This window comes from Pteropus vampyrus, unplaced genomic scaffold (assembly GCF_000151845.1).
Source record: "Pteropus vampyrus isolate Shadow unplaced genomic scaffold, Pvam_2.0 Scaffold122, whole genome shotgun sequence".
Classification (NCBI taxonomy): Eukaryota; Metazoa; Chordata; class Mammalia; order Chiroptera; family Pteropodidae; genus Pteropus; species Pteropus vampyrus.
In genome coordinates this window covers 1,900,520-1,913,885 of record NW_011888903.1, presented here as the reverse complement: position 1 = coordinate 1,913,885, position 13,366 = coordinate 1,900,520, and the positions used below count along the sequence as shown (strand labels likewise).

Sequence of the window (13,366 nt, the reverse complement as noted above, 5' to 3'; positions counted from 1 at the left end):
CATTCCAGGATCATTCAAGTTGGCATCCCTGATGAGCACAATACAGAGATTCTCAGAAACTTGCAGGACCTGCTGCCTCACACCTGCTCACCTTCCACCCCATCACCCCTCTGACCCATGACAAAGCATTATTTTGTCTCCTGAGGACAACAGATCCTACAGGATTCTACTCTGGTCTCTGGGTTTTCTGCCTAAGGAAGGCCCTTCTCTATCTGGCCCAGAAGGTTCTTCTCCTGTAATTCAAACTAACTTTGGTCTGAATTGACTGAGATGTGTCCTCCCTCCCTGATAACAACACCAGCCTGGAAGTTTCTATGGCTCTGGCTTCTAGAAAACTAAAAGCTTCCCTTGACTTTTTTTCTATCTTTTTCGTTTTTTCCAAAATATTCATCACCAAATCATTCTGGCTGGTTTGCCTTTAAACAAGTCTTGGCTCCTCTTTACTATACTGTTCAGTTGGCAGCTAGAGCCATGGAGCCTAGTGACCGCAATGGCAGGTGCCACTATTGGGGAACCCATCTACCTTGCATAGCATCTTCCAATAGCAGCTGCTACTTCCTATTTGAAAGCTCAAACCCCAAGTAGACACATCACTAAGTCAGAGTTTCCAGCCAGGGGGAATTTTCTAGTTCTCAGCTCATTTGCACAACAGAGATGACACTAAACCCAGGGAGTCACATGCCCCTCCCAGCCCAGGTGACCAGCTCTTGAAAACCCCCCCCCACTTCCCTTGGCTCTCTCTCTGATGATTCATCTGTGGATTACATGTCTTGCCCATTGAGAGAACTGTCCTCCAGTCTAGTCTCTACCAGGACATTCTCACAGTATTGAACAGTATATTTCACACCACAGTCTTTCATACACTGTAGTCACAATTTTTTCTCATGGTTGAGTACCATCTATACTATTCATTGTTTTCCTTTGAATCAACTCAGCTTTTAACTTTAAACTTAATTTAAAGTTGTCCTAAATAATATCATTTTAAGATTAGTAGTTTGAGGTGTTAGTTATATATTTTTAAACACACATTAGTTAAACACATAATTGTGAGAACTGAGCCCGTCTGTGCCAACATGATACAATTGTTTGTTCCAGGAAATCCTTGCCCCAGAAATAAGACCATACACCAATAAATAACTTTACTGTTTGCTTCAGGAAATTTTTGCAAATGACTTTATTCAGGTAAACAATTTGATTACCTGAGCAAACTGTTATTAGATAGCAGTTTATTCCTCTAGACCCTCATCTTCTATGTTCTCAAATTCTGAATAAGTATGTCATAAACTATGCCCAACCAAAATCCATTCTCTACCTTAAAAGACCCACCTTCTTCCACTTGAGCCCAAACCTCCAAACTTTATAATCTTCCTTGAACTTTTCTTTCTGAAGTACAACTAACTAAAAATTGTCAAAGCAGTGATCTCTTTTTACAGTAAGTCTAATAAACAGTTTTGCTTGCTCAACAGGTTTTTTGATGGTCTTTTGGAAGCTGACAGTCAGATACCATGAAATTTGAAAATGTTTAACTATATACCATCTAAAATCATCTCATGTCTATGAATGGTACACATAGTACATGTCAACAAACATTCCCTTTAAAAACAAACAATAAGAAGAAAGTGGTTCTTCTAGCATTCTGTTCTCTCCCACTCCCTGTCCCTTTCCTCCCATCCCTTATTTTTGTCTCCTCCCCATGTCCTCACTACCAAGGCCTTTTTTGCCCCTAATCTCTCTCTGCTTTCTATGATTCTGAAGGCAGAGCACTAAGGGAGAAAGGTGATTGCTGACAGTTGAGTAGATAATATTATCATGAGAGTTATAAAGTAATAACCAGCCTCTGTGGTTTGAAAAGATTGTTAACTTAAAACAGCATAATAGATCATTCATGAAGCCACTCATTACATTGCACAAGCCGTATCCAAATTTCCAGTAAATATGGAAATTCACTGCTCCAATATCAAGCTCAGATAGTTGCTTACATGGTATGATTTGAGAGTATCGGGAAGGCTCCTAAGCCCTAAATTTCTTCTTTTTCTTCCATTTCCCCCCAAAGCACAAGTTTTATATTAACTTTAACTTAAGAACCGCCTTTCTGGTCCTTTGAAGACAAAAATTCTGGGAGGTATGATAATAACAACCATTGATATTTACTAATCATTGTTTTAGTCAGTTCAGGCTGCTATAACAAAAGTACCTTAAACTGAGTAGCTTAAACACCGAATATTGATATTATAGTTCTGAGGATTGGAGACCAAAATCTGTGTCTGGTGAGAACCCTCTTTCTGGTTTACAGATGGCCATCTTCTTGCTATGTCTTCACATGGAAAAGAGAAAGAGAGCAATCTCATGTCGCTTCTTTTATTTTATTCTTCAGTTACAGTCAACATTCAATATTATATTAGTTTCAAGTGTACAGCATAGTGGTTAGACATTTATATAACTTACAAAGCGATCTCCCCAATAAAGCTAGTCCCCCCCGGCACCATGCGTAATTATTATAATATTATTTACTATATTACTATGCCATACTTTATAGTTTCATGACTATTTTGTAACTGCCAATTCGTACTTCTTAATCCCTTTACCTTTTTCACCCAGCCTCCCTACCCCTCCTACTTGTCAATCACCAGTTTGTTCTCTGTATCTATGAGTTTCTCTTGTTTTGTTTGTTCATCTATTTTGTTTTTTTAGATTGCACATACAAGTGAAATTATATGGTATTTATCTTGCTCTGTCTGACTTATTTCACTCAACCTAATATCTTCTAGTTCTATCTATGTAGTCACTTCTTATTGGCTGAGTAATATTCCATTGTATATATGTAGTACATCTTTATTTTTTATTTGGATTGCTTTTTTTTTAATTAGAGTTAACATTCAATATTATTTTATATTAGTTACAAGTGTACAGCATAGTGGTTAGGCATTATATAATTTATGAAGTGATTGTACCACATCTTCTTCAGCCATCTATCAGTGGACACTTTGGTCTTGTTTTCTTGTCCATTCAACCCCCCATGTCTTATGATTGAAGCACTTAATCCCTTTACATTTGAAGTAATTATTGATATGTATGTAGTGATTGCCATTTTATTATTCATATTTATCTTTTTCTTCTTCTTCTTAAAGAACTTCCTTTAATATTTGCTATAATATTAGTTTGGTAATGATGAACTCCTTTAGCTTTTTCTTGTCTTGGAAGTTCTTCACCTGTCCTTCGGTTCTAAATGGTAGCTTTGCTCGAGTAATCTTGGTTATAGGTCTTTACCTTTTATCACTTTGAATATTTCTTTCCAATCCCCTCTGGCCTGCGAAGTTTCTGTTGAGAAATCAGCTGACTGTCTAATGGGAGCTCCCTTGTAGGTAACCGCTTTTCTCTTACTGCTTTTTAAATTCTCTCTTTGTCTTTAACTTTTCGCATTTTAATTATGATGTGTCTTTAACTTTTCGCATTTTAATTATGATGTGTCTTGGATTCATCTTGTTTCGAACTCTCTGCACTTTCTGGGCTTATATGTCTTTTGCCTTTGTCAGGATAAGAAAGTTTTCAGTCATTATTGCTTGAAATAGGTTTTCAATCCTTTGCTCTCTCTCTTCTCCTTCTAGTACCCCTATAATGTGAATGTTGGTACACTTGATGTTGTCCCAGAGGTCTCTTAAATGATCCTCATTTTTTTAAGTTCTTTTTTTTTTTTTGCTGTTCTGATTGGGTATTTTCTACTACCTTGTCTTCCAGATCGCTGATTCAATTATCTGCTTCATATAACCTGCCATTGATTCCATCTAATGTATTCTTCATTTCCGACTTTTTTTTTATAGTTTCTACTGCTTCTGTAAGTTCTCACTGATGTCATCTAATCTTCTCCTAAGTTCACTGACCATCCTCATAGCCAGTGTTTTGAACTCTGTATTGGGTAGATTGCTCGTCTCCATTTTGTTTTGTTCTTTTTCTGGAGCTTTGTCCTATGCTTTCATCTGGGATGTTTTTTGTCTCCTTGTTGTAGCTGCCTCCCTGTGTTTTTTTCTACATATTGGGTAGATCTGCTATGTCTCCCGGTCTTGCCAGGTTACTCTTATGTAGTAAGTGTCCTGTGGGGCCCAGTGGTACAAACTCCCTGCTCACCTGAGCCAGGTGCTCCAAAGTGTTTCTTGTGTGGGTTGTGTGTACTCTCCTGTTGTAGTTGAGCCTCGATTACTGTTGGCATATCAGTAGGTATAATTGACCCTCAGGCTGACTGGCTGTGAGAACTGGCAATGACTATAGCAGAAGATCTATTATATGGGGGCTGACCACACAGAGTGAGATTTAGTGTAGTGGGGCTCTGGTGCCTGCTGAATCCAACTTTTGGGTATACCTTTTGTAGAGCTAATTGGGTGGTGCTCTAGTGCAGTCTGAAACTAATCACTAGTTGTATTGGTTCTGGGGCCTCTTAGGAGGGGCTCTGGTGCAGGCCCAAGTCAGTCCCACTTGTGCCTGGCCCAGGGCCACCTGGTAGAAGCTACCAAGTGATCTGTGGTTTGTAGCTAACTGTGCTTGGCTTGGAGATACCTGGGAGAGACTATGCTGCAAACTGAGGAAGGCAGCCACTAGAACTGAGCTGGGTGAGGCTTAGCAAGAGGCACAGGGCATGCTGAGGCCAGCCAATGCTTGTTTGGGCTTTGTGGACATTTCAGAGATTTTAGGGAAGTTCACAGCATGGGCTGAGGCCAGCTGCTTGAAAGTATCAGCTGAAAGATGTTCGGGTCTGTGTGCAAGAAGGGCGGGGCAAGTTCGATGGAGATTGATTTGGCACCTGCCTGTGCCTGTAGGCTGGGTTGGGGGAAAAGCTCAGCAAAGGAATAAAACGGCAGAGAGAGCTGCCCCTCCAGGTCTCATCCTGAAGCCAGACCATTCAGCTCCTCCCTCTATGTTCCTGGCACTTTTCGAGCTGCTGCATCAGCACTGGAGCTCAAAGTAAGTGAGTCTATGAGGATTAAGTCTGTGCGCAGGCCCTTTAAGAAGATGCCTGGGTCTGTAGCAACTCTCCATCTCACCCAGAAGGAATCCCAACTGATTTTCATAGCCAGATGTTGTGGGGACTTTTCTTCTCAGCACTGGTGGTCTAGGCTGGGGAGCCCTGTGTGGGACTGGGACCCCCTTGCTCCTCAGGAAGGGGGCCTCCACGAATGAGATATCTCTCTCGATTCTCAACTGCCACATGTGAATGTGGGACCAGATCATTTTGCATCTCTACCCCTCCTGCCAATCTTGGCATGGTTTCTTCTTTGTATCCTTAGTTATAAGAGTTATGTTCAGCTAGTCTTCAGGTGGTTCTCAAGGGTGGTTGTTCTATAATTTAATTGTAATTTTGATGTGGTCATGAGAGGAGGTGAGCACAGTGTTTATCTACTCTGCCATCTTCATGTCTCTTCTTATAAGGGCACTAATTTCATTCATGAGGGCTCCACTCTTATGACTTAATCACTTCCCAAAGGCCTCATCTCCACATAGCATCACATTGGGGATTAGGCTTCAATATATAAATTTCTAGGAATATAACATTTAGTCCATAGCAACCATTTACTATTGCTAAGATCTGTTTCAAGGTGTTTATGGGCATTACGTGTTTTGATTCTTAAAGAACTCTCTGAATAGGAGGTACTATTTTTCCCAATTTAGAGATGAGGAAACTTAAAAGGTTTGATAACCTGCCCAACATTACACACCTGCTAAGTGGCAGATCCTAGCAGTTTCACCAAACGCGATTGCTTCCCTAACATTATGGGGAGTGGATTCATGATGTAAAAACAACATCTGACGGTATAACCACCATTGTTCTTACAGCTTACACATTCATTTTCTTATTTCTTCATCAGGACACCCCCTGGAGGAGGCAAGATAGGTGCTAATTTTAGCAATAGTTTGTCAATTCAGTTTCCTCTGCTGTAAGGCTACAGCATGTTGGGGAAGAAATGAGGAAAAAGCAGAAAGAGACTGAGAAGAGACAGAACTGAAGGGAAAGGGTGCAAAATGGAGCTGGACTCATAAATACAGAAACAGATTAGCGGTTGCCAGAGGTAGAGGTTGGGAGGGTAAAATAGGTGAAGGGGATCAAAAGATACAAACTTCCAGTTATAAAATAAATAAGTCCTGGGGTATAATGTACAGCACGGTGTTACTATAGTCAATAACACTGTATTGCATATTTGAAAGTTGCTAAGAAAGTAGATCTTTAAAGTTATCATCATAAGAAAAAAGTTGTAACTATGTATGGTGATGGATGTGAACTAGACTTATGTCATGATCATTTCACAATATATAAAAATATTGAATCGTTATGTTGTACACTTGAAACTAATATAAAGTTAATTTAAAGAAAATGAGCTGGGTCCTCACTCTGCTCCTGGGACCTGTTCTGTTTACACAAAACACTACTGTTATGTTTAGGTAGTAAGTCTCCCAAGACAGCATCTCACTTTGAGAAGGAGAAACCCATATTCTCTATAAAATACAGGAAGCACTATAGAGGCAAGGAAAACACTTCCACTGAGATTCGTCATAAATAAAACATAGTGGTAAACAAAATAAGAGATTGAAGAGTTAAAACTCTCACTGTACTTCCCTGAAGAAGAAAAAAATCCATATTGGGGTTCAGGCTTGATTATAGGTTTTAAATTATTTTAGGGATATTTGCAATTCCAAGATAGAAAATTCGGGGCAATAAAAAAAGAAAATAACTATTTTAAAATGGTGTCAGGGAATTAGTACCTCTTACTATTTCTAATGGCTGCTTAGATTGGGTACCTACCATGTGATGGGCACATCATCTATAGTATCCATTTGTTTCTCACAACAACTCCATGCAGTAAGAATTATTAGCTTCATTTTCAGATTAGGATGCTGAGACTTAGAAGGCTAACATAAAGCTAGAAGTTTACATATAGAGATTCAAAACCAGGGTTGTCCTGCTCCAAAGGCTATGCTTCATCCCAATAAAGCTTCCAGATCAGTACTACCTTTTCCTTACATCAAAGAGAAGAGAATAGACTGGGATGGCAATCACAGAGTTCCCATTTGTGTGTCGCTAATGCCATCCCATTGACTGCCTCAAGACAGCCTTTTTCAAATATAAAGAATTATGTTTAAGCACAAGGAAACCTAATTCATTTGAAATACAGCATAAATTTTAGCTTTAGTTTGATTTTTTTTTTTTTGAGAACAATAGAGCAGAGGCTTTTGAACTCTTCTGCACTTGCCCCACAGAATGAAAAGCCCTTGACATCATGCCCTAGTACACAAAAATACACATGTATGTAACGGAAGTTTCACAAAAACAATACTATACATGTGAGAAGCACTCCATTTTAAATTCTAGTATAGTCTTTTTCTTTCTTTCTTTCTTTCTTTCTTTCTTTCTTTCTTTCTTTCTTTCTTTCTTTTTTTTTTTGTTCATTGTCTTCCTTAATCATCCTTTTTAAAATTATTGTGGTAAGAACACCCAACATGAGATTTGCCCTCTTAACAAATTTTAAGTGTGCAATTCGGTGTTGTTAACCATAGACACAATGCGGTTCAGCAGATCTCTAGAACTAATTCATCTTGTGTAACTGAAACATTACACCATTGAACAGCCTCCCCCAACCACCATACTACTCCTGCTTCTGTGTTTGACTATTTTAGATATCTCGTGTAAGCGGAATTCTGTAATGAAAAACAGTTTGAAGACTCCTCAAAAATTGAAAAATAGATCTTTTCTTTTTTAAAAAACAGATCAAGATCCACTGTACTGATATCAGGATCCATTCATGTGTTGCTACCAGAATATGAAATACATTTATTGCAAGGGAACTTGAATAGTTTTTTGCTTTAACTTACACAGTACAGTAAAGGTAGTATTGAAGACTTGTGAATCAGGTAGGAAGAGACTGGTGGTGGGGGGACAAAAAAGAGAGATTTAAAAAATTAAGCATTAATGGCAACTCAGTGGAAATATTGACACACATGCATTTTTAATTCTTGAAAAGAGGAAGCGATGCCACTTATAAATGCTGCTTATTTTTTCCTAAAGTTTGATCAAAAATGATGAAAGACCAGATTTTCTTCACTAAGCAAACATTTTAAAGTTCAAAGGAAATTAAAACTCAAAGGTTAGTTCATTTTCGCTGTCTCAAATAATATTCATCAGCTCACTTGCTAACTAGGGCAAGTCTCTCTCTGAAGCAAAAACACCAAAGAACATGGATGTCATTTGTCCACTAGATGGCGATACAGAACAGGAGTAGACTTCTTACCCTTATTTACTGACAAGTAGGTTGATCTATGCAGCAGCAGAATTTAGAAACCCAGGGTTACCCAATAACTCACACAAATTTAGCCTGAAAGTTTACTCTGTGCTCCTGGCATGTCTTTGCCTTTTGTTGGAACATCCTGGGATTTTAGCTTCATTCTTGCCGACAGGCTGGCATTTAAAAATAGTAGTATTTCTGGTTATTTCCTTATGGCAGTACAGATGAATTGCTGTTGTATAAAGTCAAAGCCATCATAATATCTGCATTTATTAATAATCTGCAAAGTTAGCATGTACCACTAAGCTTTTATTTCTTGCCTCTTCCATATAACATTTAAGAAATACCATGGGTCCTCGTGTCATTTCCCATTGCTAACAATTTCTATCTCTCTTAGTTGTTCTATATATTTTAAAGTCACTGGAAATATTTAATGGACATTATAGTTCTTATTGTTGAACCAAAAAGAATGATATTCTCAAATACACATTGGCAAGCCATTTCCCCTGAAAGAACTAAAAGCTGATAAGTTGGAAATGTATCATAAATTTAAAAAGTATGCTTTTAGCAATATGGTAACATTATTATGATGATGATAATAATCCCATGTATGAAAGATTTTTAAATTCTCATCAAGTGGTGTTTGTTCATAAGACTTAGTTATATTTGCTTTCAAGTTTTACTTATTTTTATAATATTTTTGATGTAGGCAAAGAGAAGATACTTATAAATGGGTTTCTTTTGCTATTTATATTTGAATGTCATTTGAATTTTTGTGAGTACATATTACTTTTACAAACGAGAAAATAAAGATGTTTTTGCTATAAAAACAATATATAACTATGAGGAAATCTTGGATTTTAGTATGGCATAACCTAGAAAGTTATTACTAACAGGTCAATTGAGTGCTCACATGATTTAAGTGCTGTGTAGGTTAACTTTGACCATGAATTGCTGATTTAGGAAATAATATTTATTAGGCCATTTCCGCCATATTCTTATCTATAATTAAGTATCCTTTTTTAAATGGAAAGCATATCAAGTTTTTCATTATTCTTACTGTAAAACAATTAGTAAGACAACTGGTAATTGTACCTTTCATTGTTAAAACAGCAAAATCATATTTTACTATACTTCAAGCTACACAGTAACCCACATCTACGTGGTGGTCCATAGGTTTAGAGCATAAGAAGCACTTTCCCTTGTATTAGCTCATTTTGTACTTCTAATAAAGTGGAGCACATCAAGCTTCTAAGATAAAATTCTCCACATGAGGTCATATACCTACTAAGTTACGGAGCTGGGAAGAACCATGTGATTCTGGGAAGTCCTTTTGGCACACGTGTAAAGTATTGGGTGCTCTTTCTTGCTTTTTCTTCGCCTGCATGTGAGGAGTGAGCCAGGAGGAGGGACAGGAATAATTCAGAACAGGCTGTGTGTGCCCATCATGCTCACACCCAATGTTGAATGAGTTCTTCCTGACACCTATGGGGAAGACTATATAGGGCCTGCTGATGCTGAATCCTGATGCCATACTGATTTGTGACATTGTCCATCACCTTTCAAACTGCATCTCCCTGAGGCACAGTCATGTGTTTATTCAACTGATAAGTACATATTGACCACATCCTGAGTGCCAGGGACTTGTGTCAGGTGCTGCATATGCAGAGGTGAGCACAGCAGACAGGCTCCCAGCCCACACTGAGTTTAAAGTCTGGCCGGGGAGACAGACATGAACAAAATAAGCACACAGACAAACACATAATCACTAATTCCACCGTAAGACAAAAGTAAAGTCCTATATCAGAGTCAATAACAGAGTGAGACATAATTTAGGTGGGGAGAGGTATGTCAGGAAGTTTCTCTCAAGAAGCGTTATTTAAGTTTAGTGAGTAGGAATTTACTAGGAAAGATTTCAGGAAATGTTCCAAGAAGAGGGAATGCCCTATACAACAGCCCTGAGTTAGGAAAATGCTCCGTTTGTTGGAGGAACAGAAGCTCCCCAGTGGGGCGAGCAAAGGAGGTGGTGGGAGGAACAGAGAGGCAGGCAGGGGCCCCAGCATGAGGACCTTTTGTATTTTACCCCAACAACAGTGGCAAGCCATTGATAAGTTTTGAGTAGAGAACATATGGAATCAGACTTAACATTTTAAAAAAGATGACATCGGCAGCTTCACTTAGATTAGAATGGAGTGAAGGTCACGGTGGGACACTGGCTCACAGGTACTGACTAGTCTGGGAAGAGATGGCCATTGCAGTAGGATGGTGGCGGGGAGGTGAAGGGAGAGACACACGCCCGACTTGGGGTTGAATAGCAAGCATCTAAAGAGTGAGGGAAAAGGATGTGGGGCTGTCATCCACTGAGAGTGGAAAGGGGAGAGGAGCGGGTCTGGTAACTGGGGAAAGGGGTGCTCATGAGGTCAGATATGGGCTTAATAGGGATGAGGTGTGTGGGAGATGTTCAAGTGGAGATGCAAGGAAGGCATTTGGATTTAAGGGTTCATTGCTGAAAGGAAAGGACTACACTGGAGCCATGGCTTTGAGAAATCCTGGAGGTGGCATTAAAACCTGATGAGAAAGAGCACAAGGAAAAGAAAGGAAGGCCCAGAACTCAGCCCAAAGGAGCTTCTATATCTAAAAAGTAGGTAAAGGAGATGGAGAAGGGGCCACCAGAGGGGCAGGATGAAAAGCAGGAGAGTGTGGTATCTAACCAGGCAGAGAAGAGAAGCTTCCTGAAAAGGAAGTGGCTAAAGATGCAAATGCTGCTGATAGGCAGCTAAGATGAGGACCATAACCTGCATCTTGGAAAAGCACTTGGCAGTGGTTCAAAGAAGAGAGCACTACATATTAGAAATGCAGTTTCAACTAGAAGTAGCTGGTATCTTTCTTTACTTTCAAGGAGGACCTTTTACCCACATAGCTATAAAGCGGGCCTGACTGGAATATTTGATATCAGAGCACTCAAATTTCTGAGCTTTCTATAGTAGCCAGATTGGTACAAACTGATTATATTACTTTTTTTCTAATACTTAATTATGAAAATTTTCAACCATATAGAAAAGTTTAAAGTATTGTACCACAAATACCATGTATCTATCGCTTAGATTCTACAATTAGCATCATGCTATACCTGCTTTATCATGTATCGATCCATCTAACCAGCCTTCTATCCATCCACCAATCCATCTTATTTTTCAGATGCATTTAAAAGTAAGTTTAGACATAAAAACATTTCATAACTAAACACTCTAGTAGCTATATCATTAACTAGCATTCAATATCTGTTTATGGTTCTTTTATTTGTGAGGTAAAATTTTAAAAGAATGAAATGCCGAAATATTCAGTGTATCAAATGAAGCTTTTGACAAATGCACATCTTTGTGTACCCATCTCATTAAGGTATTGAACATTACATCACCCCAGAGAGTTTGTCACTACTGCTTTATCTTTAGGCAAGTGCAGATAATGTAGGTAAGGGATCCTGGTGCTGGACTCATGGTAAGAACCCAGCAAGTGTTAATTCCCTTGTCCCTTCTGCCAGCAAACTCTACCACCCCTTATATAGATTCACCCACATTTTTACCAAGATAGAAATAGACATTGAACTCTTCCTAAAAGTGCTATTGTAAACATTTCACAATAAACCCTTTGTAGAGAAGAACAATGGTGTCCAGTGAACCAACCCCAACTCAGGAAATCATAATTCCCAACTCAGAATCCTGCTCTGGTGGTGCTGAGCAAGCTTATGTCACAGTCCTCTTATTGGTAAAACCGGAACAATAACCATCTATATCATACAAGTATAAAAACTACCTTTCTATTTTAATATATTAACTAAAATAGCCCTGGGAATTAAGGTAAAAAGACTTTAATACTGGGTTGTGAACATATTGACTAACCTGATGTATTTTCACAGTTTGCCCCGTTGGTGCCCTATGCTCCCCACATTGCTACCTCAAGGCCTGTAATGCACAAGCCCGAGTTAGAAACATTCTGTGTGGAGTGTTGCAGCTGCTCAGATTTAGCACTGGAATTGGGACTAGAGCCGCTAACTTGGTCTCCCCAGTTCAAATATCTATTGTTAACAACCCCTGAAAGAAGTTGCGGGATCAGTTATATGTTTATTTTCTTGCTTTTGTTTTGTCTAATAACTCTGGGATTTAAGAAGATCATTCATGAGAGTGATTTGTTGAAAAGAAGAGAAGGTTTCTCAATCACTCACCCTAAGCCTGGTTTGAAGGAAGTTTTAAGCTACCTCATAAGTTGAGGTAGCAGCACCTTTTAAGAATTAATAAAAATTTGCTTGAGCATCTACCCAAGCTCTGTGAGAAGTCTAATTATCTCCCTGAATTACTTGTTAATTCTTGAGATTTTACAGACTCATGTTCACTTCTAGTTCCAAAGTCCTGCACTTGCCAAATCCCCTTGCAGTCCATGTACACTGTTGTCTTTTTTTCTGCTCTGGGCCAATCCAGACATGGAATTCAGCTTCTTTTTGTTGATTTACCCCCCAAAACAATTTTCTCAAGCAAAGCCTTGTGGAATCTTTTTTCTCTCTCTTTAAACTCTCTCCCTTCTGCTCTCTTGACTGTTGTACCCCCATTCCCAAGTTCCTACTGATGTTTAGATTCAGATAGGTTTAGCTATGACTTTACTCCCTTATATTTTCCATCCATGGCCCCAGGGCCTTATTTACCCCCTAACAAGTGGATAATCAAGGTATTTTTCTAAACAAAGATAATTCTCTAGGAGTAACTTTGGTGCACATTCTCAAAAAAATGTTTATATATGTACATATATATACACACACAAATACACATATGTATACACATACATATAACTATATAAATAATTGTCTAAGTATGTGGTTAATTAAATAATACATATTGTATATACATACATACACATAAATATATATACCCTGCTACATACATTCATCTACATAATCAAAACCACTATGGGAGTAATGAACTCTAGCTCCTGCCTCATTCTGTTGGGTTTTAATTCTCATCTTTTTGTTTCTGCATTGCTACAGATTCTTCTCAAGGATTGAAATGGATCCCATCCAGTTTGCACTGTTTAGTTTGGAAAATAGGAAACTG

General features: G+C 38.6%; 1 long non-coding RNA gene across 1 annotated transcript in view; it reads right to left on the bottom strand.

The window, feature by feature from the left end:
* The window catches only part of LOC111743783, an 80,197-nt gene that overhangs the window by 65,943 nt on the left and 888 nt on the right, over positions 1-13,366 (bottom strand). The window lies entirely within an intron of this gene.